This window comes from Anopheles stephensi, chromosome 3 (assembly GCF_013141755.1).
Source record: "Anopheles stephensi strain Indian chromosome 3, UCI_ANSTEP_V1.0, whole genome shotgun sequence".
In the NCBI taxonomy this organism is placed as follows: domain Eukaryota; kingdom Metazoa; phylum Arthropoda; class Insecta; order Diptera; family Culicidae; genus Anopheles; species Anopheles stephensi.
In genome coordinates, this window is record NC_050203.1 from 31,503,589 (window position 1) to 31,516,614 (window position 13,026).

Genomic DNA, 13,026 nt, shown 5'->3' on the forward strand with positions numbered 1-13,026 from the left:
TTTTTGAGTGGATTAAAGCTTTCCGTGAACCAAAAACTTTGAATGTGCTTTCATGTTTGTTCTTGGCCGCCACCGTCAAGCTCACAACACGACAATCGCGAGTATTTTTACGTTTCGGACTTAACTTTACCTTAACGCGTTTATGTTCCAAAGTTTGTACTCTGCCCAAGTCCCGGTGCGTACCCGGTTCGTGGGAGTTGGGTTAGAGTGGAGCATAGTAAATCGGACACCATGTTGCCTGTCTGTAAACATCCAACAAGCAAGATGGATGGTGTGCCTGTCTGGTCCAAAATCCATTATCCCTTTATTTGCCTGCCAGTGACACAGTTTTCTGTTTTCCAAGCTTTCGAGGCGAAAGTTACACGGTACGCGGACCAAGAAGCTGGAAAACAAGGATAAACAAAGGAGGGGAAAAAAACAAAAACCTTCAAACTTACTGAGAGTCAATCATTAATGTTGATAAAGAAAATTTGCGTACCCAGAGGGGTTGTTTTGAGTAAAGGAAGGGGAATCGCTTAGCTTGGTTTGAGTAGTGGGACAAGTTTGGAAAAATGGCGGTTATTCAGAGCAACCTATTCCTGCAACTACGTTTATCTGTGTTTGTCTTCATACTATTAACCCATGGGTAAACCAATTGGGTATTGGCTCAAACCCAGGATTCGTGACGTCCAAACCTCTAACGTGGTGTAGACGATTTTTACCAAGGGTGACTCGTCAAGGCGTCGCACTGTGACAATTTGTTGAGGGTTGAGGGTAACTTCACGATCACCGTTGATCACTTAAGACCTAATGAGACTCTTCCAGTATTCACCGGTGATCTACTGCCTGCCGGGGCATCACTGAGATCATAGCCACCACTACAGTATAAACCCGGAAATACCCTTCATGACATGGTTGTCCCTTTTGACATCTTCCTGAGCCCCTGAACCAGTACCATCCATTCCTCTTTACTACCTGTTAGAATACCTGTTAAGGTGTCTCTCTCAGCTCTGAACCATTCCAGACAATATGCCTCCCGAATAAGATTCTCAAAGTTCTCGCTAAAAGAAACCGTGTCCTGTCATCACCTGCATAGTGAAGAACTCAACTTCACCAAAGTCACGGGACGTCCAGGATGTGCGCCTTGAGCAGACTCTCGAAACCACACAACAGGAGTCATGAGACGCCGTGCGCGGAAGGTACTACAAACTCGCTGTTTCCTAAAGAAACTCTTCAGAGTCAGAGTGCAGAGTAGGAGAACATAGGAGCTCCACTGCGCACACCAGTCACTAAAGTCACGCTGATAGAGGGTTACCTTCATCAAAAGTATTGTGCATGTTTTCTCACTTCGTGAATTCTTAGCACAAAGGTTAAATACTCAAGAATAGAACCATTTCGGACATTATAAATTTTGGCCATTAGCGCACGAGAATCTTTGGAACCTGGACGCGAATGCCAAGCGACCAACGTAAAATCAGGAAATCTTTTTTTGCATTTCTTAAGCTTGAGTCTCAAAACATAGAGTCGATCTCAAACACAGTCTTTTCGATTATACAGAACATGATATTCTCAAGCGATACAGCCAGGCCGTCCTTAACGAAATAAAAATATGATTCTACCACCTCAAGACATCGTGGCCTCCCATTTCAGGCTTCCTTGAATTAGCTAATCCGTAGCTCGATAGTCGGGCCTCTGCATGCTGGGTCGTTATACACTGCAATAACATCAAACCACAAGCTAATGTCTTCTTCCGCCGTAGTGATCCGAATCTTGCCATTTCTAGAAACTGTTTACATATCCCCACTGCACTAGCACCACACACTAGCAATGTGAAATAATAAGCAATTACTACCGCTTCGCCCTCAACGGCTAAGCTTATGCGTCTATGACGGATTTCACCAGAATAACACGTGGCTTGAATATATAGGTTGTCCCCCCAGGTCTAAGTAGGCTGTGCCTCGCAAATTTTCTTTCTACTTTGCTTCTCCGCTACTCATAGCTTGTGCGCCTGAAGTCTCGCTAATGCAGATCCGCTTGTAACGTGATCTTCTTTCAGAATTTACCGCACATCACCACCGGGCCACGTGTGTGGAGATGTTCCCTTATAAATAAAGCACTCGCTCTTGTATTTGCTGAAAGGTATCCATCCTTGTTTCTTCGTTTTTTTTTTGCATACCTTTGCCGTACCTACTTTAGCAAAGAAGATTTGTGCGTCTTCTTTTGCCCATTCCTCTTGTTGACGCTTTTTTCTCTGTTTTCCCTACCTTGTCTTGCCAAATTTAATGCACAAAAATTCTCCAAGAAACAAAACCTCCCCAACCACAATCATCCTATATGTACACATACATGCCGTGCGACAGTGCACATATGCTTCCTACACGTACAATGTTTAAGCTGCTGATGAAGGTATGAAATTTAAATACCGGCTCAAATTTGCAACACATCAAAGCACCCGATCCTTGTCACGTGTAGTTGTGCTTTCTTGAGCTCGTTTTGTGCTAAGTAAAATGAAATCCTTCACGTGTACAACGGTACTGTGTGTCTGTGAACCATCTGATATGGCCTAAATTTTTTCCACCATTCCATCATCGCTACGGAGGATTCAGGGGCGCACCGGGAAAGCAGCGATGCATCGCACGCACATTTTTCCCCCGGGTGGCCTTCAGCAGGAGGGCAAACATAATTTATTGTGCCGCAATTTTGTTACTTCACCAAAGGCGGGCTTCGCGGTTTTCGTCGCATTCCATCGCTTAATCGTACATGTGAAGGTGTGTGTGTGTAGTTCGGCGGCTGCTCAGAGGACGAGGATCAAGCGTGGCAACTTTGCTGCTTTGCTTTCCTTTCCTTCTCATAACGGGCTGGTTCTTTTCAAAACCTCAGGCCCTGGAAAAACGCACTGCACGCGGGTACGCCTGATGTGCGCCGTGTAGTATTAATAGAACAATTGAAACAACAAAAAAACTGTACACAATATCCTAAGAAGCACTTCCCGAGTAGCATCTTGAAACCGTCGCGCGTACCTTCTTGTTTGCCTTGTGGGCACCATCATCTCCGACGGACGTCTGTTTCGGTAGACGCTGCATGCCGTAGCTTCTTTTCCAGGTGAAAGTTCTGACGAAGAAGCTGAACCGTGGTGGGGGAGAAAAGTTTTTCTTACATCACATTTTACCAGGCCCGGTTCTTTGTGTGTCCTGTGCGAGGCGCACTCGTCACAGCGCCGGAGTAAAAAACATGAAGTTTCACCTTTATCGTGTGTGGCTCGCGTGGCAGGAACAATAATTTTTGTCGGAACATGGAATAAAAACTCATCCGGTGTAGGTGTAGGTTCCCCAGTTCCAGACACTCCGTGTGCCTGCCTGCTGTCTGAAGCTGGTGGCGATGGGGGAGAGGTTAATGAAAAATTTATCGAAATGAGTTTGGTCGTGCAAGGCACAAAAAAGAGTAACGAACGAATGAAGTTTAAGTATGATTTTACGAGCATATGTTTTTGAAGAAGGATCTTTTCTTTATTATCTATGTTCCGATGCAACTATGCTTCTCAGTGGATTTTTTTTTGTATCTGTTTTACCTGGAGACCGATCAGGCCAACAAAGTTTTCCATGATGGTTAATGATGTTTGGGTATGGCAGCTAGTACCTGTCAAACATAAGAGCAATCAAAGATCTTCTCGAGGCTTACAACCTCGAGAGGTCTCCCCGTCTGCCATTGCTGGCTTTCTGAGACTTGATATGAATCCTTAGTTGAATATTCAAGTCCTGCGTACCGAGGGGGCGGTCTGGATTGGATTCGAAATCCGGTCCTATCATGTGAAGACTGTCGCCGCTATCGTCTCGGCTCCCGGTCCACCTCAGCAGACCTCAATCAAAGATCACTAACATCAAGTTTTACAGTTCATCTAACTAGCTTATGCAGACATTTTTGACTCTCTTGACTTGAATTCACCCGTGACAGGATAGTCAGTCTAGCATTACAGGAAGACGATCCGGATGAGAGTCAGTGCCCGTTCCTTGTCATGTGACGATCGGCATCTCACCCACTAGATCAACTCATCTAAAACTATAAATATTGAAGTTAAACTTATTGTAGACCTATTTTTAAAGTGTTTAAACATAACTGAAAATGGGGTCGTTGGCTATACAATGAGATCTTTGCAGATCGATTACAATCAGTAGTTGATTGCTGATGCTTGGAAAAGGAGGACAAGGGAGAACATCAGTGGACAGCATCCTTTAGTGAAGATCCTTTTAAGTACTTCTCATGGATACTTTAAAGAATTTTATCATAAACAGATTCTGACCCTTTCGGTTCGATCAGTGGGTTGCTGGATAGTCAGTCCATCGTATGCGGTCCGGTTGCCCTTCTGCCGGCGCCAGTACCGCATCTACGACCGGGAAGTTTGAGTTGCCTAGTTGATGATAATTGAACCAGTAAGGTCCAGTCAAAGGGTACAGACTCATTCAACGTCGGAATGATTCCCAACTGTTTGATGCAAAAATGGATGTAAATCATTTGATGTACTCTGAACACAATAATTGCTTCAGCTAATATACCATGCAGGTGTACGAATGCAGTATGCAATTTCATGGGACATCTCTTTGTCACGTTACCATGCAATTATTTCTGATTGCACCTGATTCCAGTACTATCAGTTTTACACCACACCGCCACATGGTGTCATGTGCTTTGTCCTGTGTCATAAGAGTTCATGAAGGTCGCAATCAGCTTTCGAATTCGAAACAAAGTTCGAATTTTTTTTTTGTGAATAATTAAAAGCATTGTGGCGCGACTCCAAACAAATATTTTCTTGTGTACTTTGTTGACAGTACTCTACCTAAAACTAAATTTGTTTGATACATCCACTTTTACTTCATAAAGTGTGCAGCTATATTCAATGAAACTATCGCAAAGTAACGTTGCCTGAGCATAAGTTTGGAAACTTCAAGCTATGTTTTCGCTACAACACGCAGATACCTTGCTCTCATATTCAGCCGTAAGCTACGGAACGTTCAACGTCTAGAACTAGAAAAGGAGAAACCCTTAGCAGAGCAGATCCCTCGGTGTAAAAAAAGCACGGAAGCATCTCATAATGTTATTTAGTGCACTTGGTTGGATTGTGTTTTACAGTGCTGTTTTTGCTACCTTTGGTTTTTTTCTTCTTGTGTCCGCTTTATGCAATTCTCTTAGATTGTTTTCAGGGTTTTTGTTTGTTTTTTGTTCTTTTCGAGTTTCATCTCTTATAGCTCACCTGCGCGGTAGTAGCGGTAGATCCACGCTTTTCTTTGCCAGCCATGAAGACGCGAACCCATTATATCCAACCTCGTTCTTTCTATTTTTTGCCTCGGTTTTGTTTCATCCTTTAAAGCCCTGCTCCATGTGCGCTTTCGGCATGGCACGCGAAGAGGTGCATTTGCTAGAGATGATTGTCGGAAATTGGCCCACGAACGAGGGTTTAGAAAAAAAAACCGAAGGAAAAACTTACAAACCATCCCTTACCCGGTTACCCTGTTACCCTGAACCTACCATGTAAACCACGTCGATCGGTCGGTGATATTAAAAGTTACGCTCAAAGTTTACCTCGTCTCTTCTGCACCTGAGCGGAGAAGCATAGCATTGGATGGCAGTAACCACAGGTTGAAGCTGCTGGCTGCTGTCATTGTCAGGCCAGAGAGCTCGGGAGTTCAGAATCTGCTCCCCCTTAGCCGCCTGTACCCAAACACACACACACACACTAAAGGTGGAGGATTTTAAAAATAAAATATGGAACTTCCGCATTTTCAGGGAACACCCGGGTCTCGCCGTGCACACCCTGGAATGGCTGTTAAAAGCCATCTCAATCTCACCTGACAGCTGTCCGATTTAGTTCGTGTGACTTTCGTGCAATAGCATATGGATGATGGGGTTTTTTTCTTGCGCTCCATCCCTTCTGGTGGTGTTGGGATTTTTGTACGGGAAAAGCACAATCACCGGGGTACGGTGGCGCATAATGATGAGTTGGCGTGAATTGGCGTGCCAATGTGGTGTTATGGTTTTTCCTCCGTCGCTCTACGTCGGCGGGTATGTGTGTGTGGATAAACCGTTTGAGTCAGCTGTTTTCAGTTTCAATTTACTGGAGCTCTCTTTAAAGCCGTACTATATCTCTCTCTCCCCCCGTCGAAGTCAATTACAGTGCGGTTTACCCGTGTTTGGTTGTTTTTTTTTTTTTGTTGTTCCCCCTCAAGCGTCGAGGAAAGTGTGAATGGATTGATGTAACATTTGTGCTACGATTGCTGAAGTTGCTGGCAGCGGTATGGTATGTCTTGCCCGGGCCGGTATGTTTGGCATCGGCGGCTTTTTATTGATTGTTGTTTCTCTATCCACCACCTCTTCGACTTATTAAGCGTGATCCAGTTTTGAGCCAAACTCGCCCCAATGAGTTGGAACGATGCAGTTGGTTTGGAGCGATTTTGGAGTCTTTTGTTGGAAGTGGAGAACGGTGCATTTCAACAATCCCAACAGCCGTGATCGTCTAGTGGTTAGGACCCTACGTTGTGGCCGTAGTAACCCAGGTTCGAATCCTGGTCACGGCAGTGTTGTGCCTTGTGGTCACACACTGTCACGGAAGGGAATAAGTTTTTTTTTATTTCTTGTTCTTGGGCTGCATTCATTTATGATTAGTATACTCGATGGTAAACTGCTTTGTAGTTCAGATCTGCTGCAGAATTCCACTTACGGTCGAATGTCGTCGAACACTAACTCCATTAGCGATACCTATGACATTATCCCACGAGTCTTAATTGCTGGATTTTATTGGAATGGCTTCACAGTTCTAAGGCCTCACCATTGTAGCGTATCTTCCACTGTCTTTTTTCACAAATGTGAAGGAAAATTCTTCTAAAGTTCTTTCTCTAGAACGCGCCCTGAAAAGAAATGTAATTTTTGAACAGAGTGAGAGTCATATGAGATGCGACAGCGGCGCCAGACTTCACTTGACTATCATACTACGTAGTATCGTTGAGTCTGGGAAGCCAGAAATGGTAGGCAGGACCTAAGAGATTATTAGACCAAGAAAGAAGAAGAAGGGAGTCATATGTTTAGAGCGGAGGAGTATCCTCCTCCTGAGTTATGTCCGGTTAGAAGCTAGCATATCTCAACCCAGAGACGGGTTTAACAGTAAGCACCGAATCCTTAAGGGGTCTGATTTCACAATGAAACTGCCCCCTGGTTAGCAGATTGAATGAGACAGAGACCCTTAATTTTCATTCCGCTTAAGACCGCCAAGGGGATAAATCTGCTGCTGTCTCAACATCAGACATCCAGAGCCTGACGATTATATTTTTTCTATACTGCAATGAGGTCCTGAAGCGGCTTCTCCATAGTTCTTTCCCAGGTACGGCATCAACGTTCCTTCTGAGACTAAAAAAATGAGGAATACCTGATCGTTTTTGGCTGCATCAGATTTTTGTTAGCATTAACCAATAATATAAAAGCATTTCACAATACAAGTACTTCTAATTAAAGGCTCTTTAAAGACTTTAAGCACAATCAGCTTAATAGTCTCTCACTCTGTCTTGGTTGCAAAGCGTTAATATTTAATTAAAAAAAACTCCATTACCATTTCGTGGTATTTTATCCATATTAAACAACACTGTCCCCTCTCACACTCACGTACACTCACTGACTACACTTCTTGTTGCTAATAATGCATTTTGACCATACGCTTCCGGCTGATTGCACACACCAGCAGAGCGAGAGGCACAAACACATTTTTGATTTGTTGATCCTGATGCGATTCGTCCTTTTATATGAACCGGGCATGCATAAAGCCCCTTAGCAACTCGCTGCCCCGTGACCAAACATCATCATCATAATGACGACCCCCTTCGGCTCTCATGCATGTTACTGCTTGACCTTCCCAACTCCCCCCACACACACACGTTTATGCACGTTTACATCACTCAATTAAGCTGGTGAACTGCATCAAAAAGCTTTGGGGTTGGGCGTGCTCACAGATTTTACACTCCATTAAAAACATTGGATTGGATTTAATTTTTCACCCAGCTCTCGTCGTACCGTCGGTCCTTTTCAATGATCTTCCGGCCAGGCGGGACCGAGCGCGCGCACTGTTGATTCACGAGCCTTCCCTTCCAGGAATCTGACGGGAACCCCGATCGCTTATTGATTGGATTTTAATTCCGGTCCATCAAAATTGCGACGGTCATCGTGTCGTGTGTGAGAGAGAGAGAGAGGGAGGGAACCCATCAGAGCTAGCTTTCCTTTCGACCTTTCGACATTATTCGGAATATGTTCCAGCTCAGAGTTTTTGTTTTTGCCATAATTCAATTTGTTATGCTTTTATAGCATGGTTTTTAATGTAATTGAATGTTGCTGCGTGCGATCTGATGAACACGATTTATATAAAACAACATTTATATATATTTTAAATAACCGAAGTATTTTTTAAGATACTATTCTTATTGCTCACCATAAAATTGGAGACAAGAAAATCGTATCCTGGGATCTTAGGACTTTGTGACTACTCTTACATTGGTCTTTAATTTAATTTTTTATGAGATGTATTTGAGATATTTAATATATTCCATCCACAATTACTCCAGCCCTGAAGAGTCCTCAAACTCTTCAAAACCCCCTCCGTAGTCTGTAGTCTTCCATACGTATCATCGACCGTAACATCACAATCATGTCACAGTGGATAAATAAAACTGTTTCTGCCATCTTGGTTGGTACACGTCCAGAAAGAAGCGTACTGATCGATAATAATGATAAGCAGGCCAGTAATTGAATTGTTGGTCCCGTCCCGAGATCTCCCTCTCAACCAACTCCTTGTTGGCTTGAGGTTGGATGCATCTGGCTGCATTAATGCACGGGTTTTACGTACAGCGTTACACGATCACACCAGAAGACTCGCCATAAACCTGAGAGGATGTCATTCAGGCTGCGTTGTTAAACACGGGTTATGTTTTGTACTGCTACGTCCCTCGCACGCTCTTGTCCAACTCCACGAAACTTGGGTCTCGCTGGACACTGTCACCGGTAATGGTCTGACAGCGCAACCGTGCGCGACGTGTGTGTGTGTGTGTGTGTGATGTGGTGCAAATTATGTGCTCTCTTCATACCATTTAATGCTGCAGCGAGTTCAACTCCCGCATGATCGGGCACGATAAATGGGAGCAGCACCGAGGAAAGATCATCAATCTTTCACTGTGAGGTTATGTTTTGGAAGGCTAAAATTGACAAAATATTTTTTAAGAGACACCTCAATTTTTTTGTTTACAGCATAGCAGTTAAATATATTAAAAATACAGTTTCCTATCAGTAATAAAGCTCCCAAATAAAGCTGTATTCCGTCCGTATATCGTTTCCTTCGGCTGGTGATAAATGTAGCCAGCTCGCTTTATGCTCGCTGCTTCCACTCAAAATGATGATAGCGTAGAAAAGCAAGTTCGCACACACACACACGCACGAGTGTGTTTAGTAAAATCTATATTTCATTTTTACCCTCTCAAACCCAAACTCATCCTACCACATCCCCATTGTAAGGAGCTGTTCCGGTGGCAACCCTTCATCTTGCGCCGCGGTCCGTACATGCTATGTTCCTTCTTAAGCTGCCGGACATCGTTTGTCTTTTCTCTAGTGGCAAAAGCCCTTACGCCATACAACGGAACGCACCAGAACGGTGACAATAACACGCAGGCAGCATTGTGGTGTGCTCTGCCCCAGCGTAGAGTGTTTGTAGATATGTATCAAACTTATGTTCACTCCTTTATTGTGTGCTGGAGCCGATCTAGAAAGCAAACGATCTACAAACGGGACGGGTCGTATGGACCTGAGCATTGTCCCCGAAGTCGGGGAAATGTGTCGTGAAAAATGATACGTTTGCAAGTTTTTGGAAGGCGTCAAGAAGCTTTTTTTCCTCTCGGTTTGCAACAGTTTCAGAGTTGAAAATGTGAATGTATACGTTTTGAAAGCCTGGGAACAGTAAGTTGTTTAATGTTTTTTGTTTGCTTTATTATGCTTGATAGATGGCTGCAGCTTTCTTATGTTAATGATGTATCGACTGCTTACAATACGATACAAATACAATACGAAAAGGGGTTTTGTAGAAAGTTATGAGGAACCAAAATGACAAAACTTAGGAACAATCATATTTCTTACATGTTTAAATGTTGTAAAAGTTTTCTAAAAATAGAGGAAGTATTCTCTGAACAAGCATCCCATCCAAACCGCTCTCCATGTCGTTTATTAGCTACCTTGCTAATAGGCAAGTCGAAAAAGGTAAAGTATTAAAACAGGGCTTTCAGATTTGTTCATTGTTGCGCCTTTAGCGCCTAGCAGATAGGCAAAGCGCTTTACACAACACGAATGAGTTAGCATCATCCAGTAGTTAAGGTACAAATCATTTAAGTAAAGTCATCACTTAAAGTCGAAGTTTCGAAGTATTTAGAACACTTATATTAAATAATTAAGTATAAAAAAATAAGTGGAATCATTTCTGGCTGACTTGTTGGTCCCTTTTGGTCCTTAGGAACCGATTTCAAATCGCTTATTTATTATGGTAAAAATCTAGGTCCTTTATTAGTAAATTAAAAAATAAAACTAAGTGTAGCCATCTTCTTCTTTCGTGGCTCTACAAACTCGAGAGGTCTTAGTCTGTCACTTCTGGGATTACCGTTACTTTGATTTTATCCTAATTGTCAAGTCATTTCTGTGTAAGTTAGAGGTGGTCTGGATGGGATTTGAACTCCAGTTCTACTGTGTGAAGACCGACGCCACTGTCGCCGCGGCCACTGAACCGCCACGAACCTAGGCGTTTAAAGAGAGAATCGTCCTCAAAGTAGAGCAATTGATCGATTTTTTGGCGTGTTGTTTTCCACCTGAGTCACTGTATTTAGAATTTTTCTTTTTCTTAAACAATATTAGATACTTTTGCTTCCTCCAAAATTTTCCACACTCTGTTCCAAAAGAAAAAAGTTTTCCTCACAGGAAAAAGTTTAAATTTTGTTGATTCTTTAATTCTTTGTTCAGCGAAAAAATGCGTCAAATCACTTCGGAGTACTGTTTATAGAAAACAGTGAAGCTTTCTACAGCGCAACCTTCACACTCGAAAAGTTCAAAAGGTTGTTTGGTTTGGCAGGACAAAATAACATAAAAAAACAACAGTCAAGCATAAAAATTATTCTCATCCACACCCCCACACCCCATGGAGAGCACTTTCGTTGGCCTTTTGCGCACGCGGGCGAGGTGTGATTAATTACGAACTACTTAATTAACATAAATCTACCACCCTCCGGTGCGTCCCAGGGGTGCGAATGGTTGGGGGGAAAAACAGGGCGAAGTTCCATAGCGCTTCCATGCACATTTGCACGCATTTCTATAAAGTACCCGGAGCACACTGTGTTCACCAGCTTTACTTTGCAATATCATCATCTTGCTTGCAGTTATCCTTTTTGCGTTACGTTTTTTCTCCAAGTATCTCGCGTCACCGTTGAGCGGCAATGCTCCCGAGACATGAATTTCACTTTTAGCTGCATCACCACCGTCATCGTCTTTGTCGTCTCCGGTTTGGGAAAACTCGTCCACCGGCTGAAGGAGAGAGAGAGAGTACATTGCGCCACCACCACCGGGGTGGGTGTGAAAATTGTGTCCAAAGGAAGAAACTCCCTCGCCGAGCGGCGGGAGCATGAGCGGAGGGACTGAGAAAGGGAAGCTTTTTAGTGATGAAAAAAAGGCGCCAACGTGCGAGCACTCAATTAGCATAATAATAAATCAAAACTTTCCCAATGACAACACCGTTCCATTCGTCCCATTGCTCCCCGTTTCTACCTCCACCCATCCTTGGTTGATAGAACTTTCCCAGTTTGTGCTACTACTCCTAGTGCTATAGCTTTTTTATCTCGCTCTCTCTCTCTCCATCCTCTCTTTTTGCTATTTTTCCTATCGACCCTCAAAAGCCCCCTCGGAAAATGATGGTTGGATGGGATGAATGTGTCGGTAAGCAATCATTAGGATGAATAGGCTCCATCCAACCAGCCACAGCAACCGACCGACCGACCGACCGGACTGGCTGCTGACCAATGGTCGGCACGTGCCCTGTGACTGTGTCTGTGTGTGTGTGTTTGCACGATGCTCTCGATGTTCAACATAAAAAGTGTCTTTATTACCATGTGATGTATAACATGCACTTTTGTAGCCCGCTCGGCATTAATTTCCGCGAACGCACGGCTTTTTCAGGGCCTCGTTTTTACGATGGATGGGGGCGTCATGTTTTTAATGTGGGACCTTTACCGTTTAACAACGTTATCACGGCACCAAAATAGATTTGATGGGAGTTTTACTAGCAGCTACTTACTACTGCACGCATACGCAGTATATCGCTGCTGTTGTCAACTCTTCCTGCCGGGTGGTTTGTTTTATTAAGTTCTGCTTTATTAGCTGTTGAGCTTGTTTTGTTTCTTTTGTTTTCTTTTTTTTTTTTGCTTCTTTTGTTTATAACTTTCGTTTGCTCGTTTTCTTATTTGTATATCTCTTTTTCATCTCTTTTTTTCCCTTATAAAGTTTTCTTAATAACTCATATGTTTTTTCGATGTTTATTTTAACTTTACTTTTTTACATAAATGAAAAACACAAATACTTATACATGCAATATTATCCATAAATTACTCAAGCTTACACAAACCCTCAACTTCATTCCTTCTTCAAACTCACAATTTATGCATCCAAAGCTCCATTACTATTCCTCCAGCGGATCAGCAGCAACAGTAGTAGTGGTAGTAGTTCGTAAACGATTTTAAATGTATTTAGTGGTGCTTACTTTCCCGAATACAAATGAGCGCCCGGCATGCACTCGTACGCAGTTAATCTCGGCCAGGATTTATGAGATGCTTCCGCCCATATGAATTTTCCCTCGATGGCGCATTTTCCGCCCCTTGCGGGCGCTAGCTCGTCTTCTGCCTGCGGCCAGAATTATGGTCAACCAATGTGCTCCGAGATTTGCTGGCCTTCCAAGCGTTGCTGCTACTACTATTCCCTATGGTGTGGTCTGGACCAATA

At 43.3% G+C, this 13,026-nt stretch overlaps 1 protein-coding gene and 1 non-coding gene across 2 annotated transcripts in view; both read left to right on the forward strand.

Moving 5' to 3' along the window:
* Positions 1–13,026, forward strand: part of LOC118509501 (bifunctional heparan sulfate N-deacetylase/N-sulfotransferase) — a 179,340-nt gene that overhangs the window by 160,398 nt on the left and 5,916 nt on the right. The gene's annotated exons all lie outside the window — the stretch shown is intronic.
* Positions 6,474–6,545, forward strand: Trnah-gug. Its single transcript has one exon. It is a non-coding gene; the product is annotated as a tRNA-His (tRNA).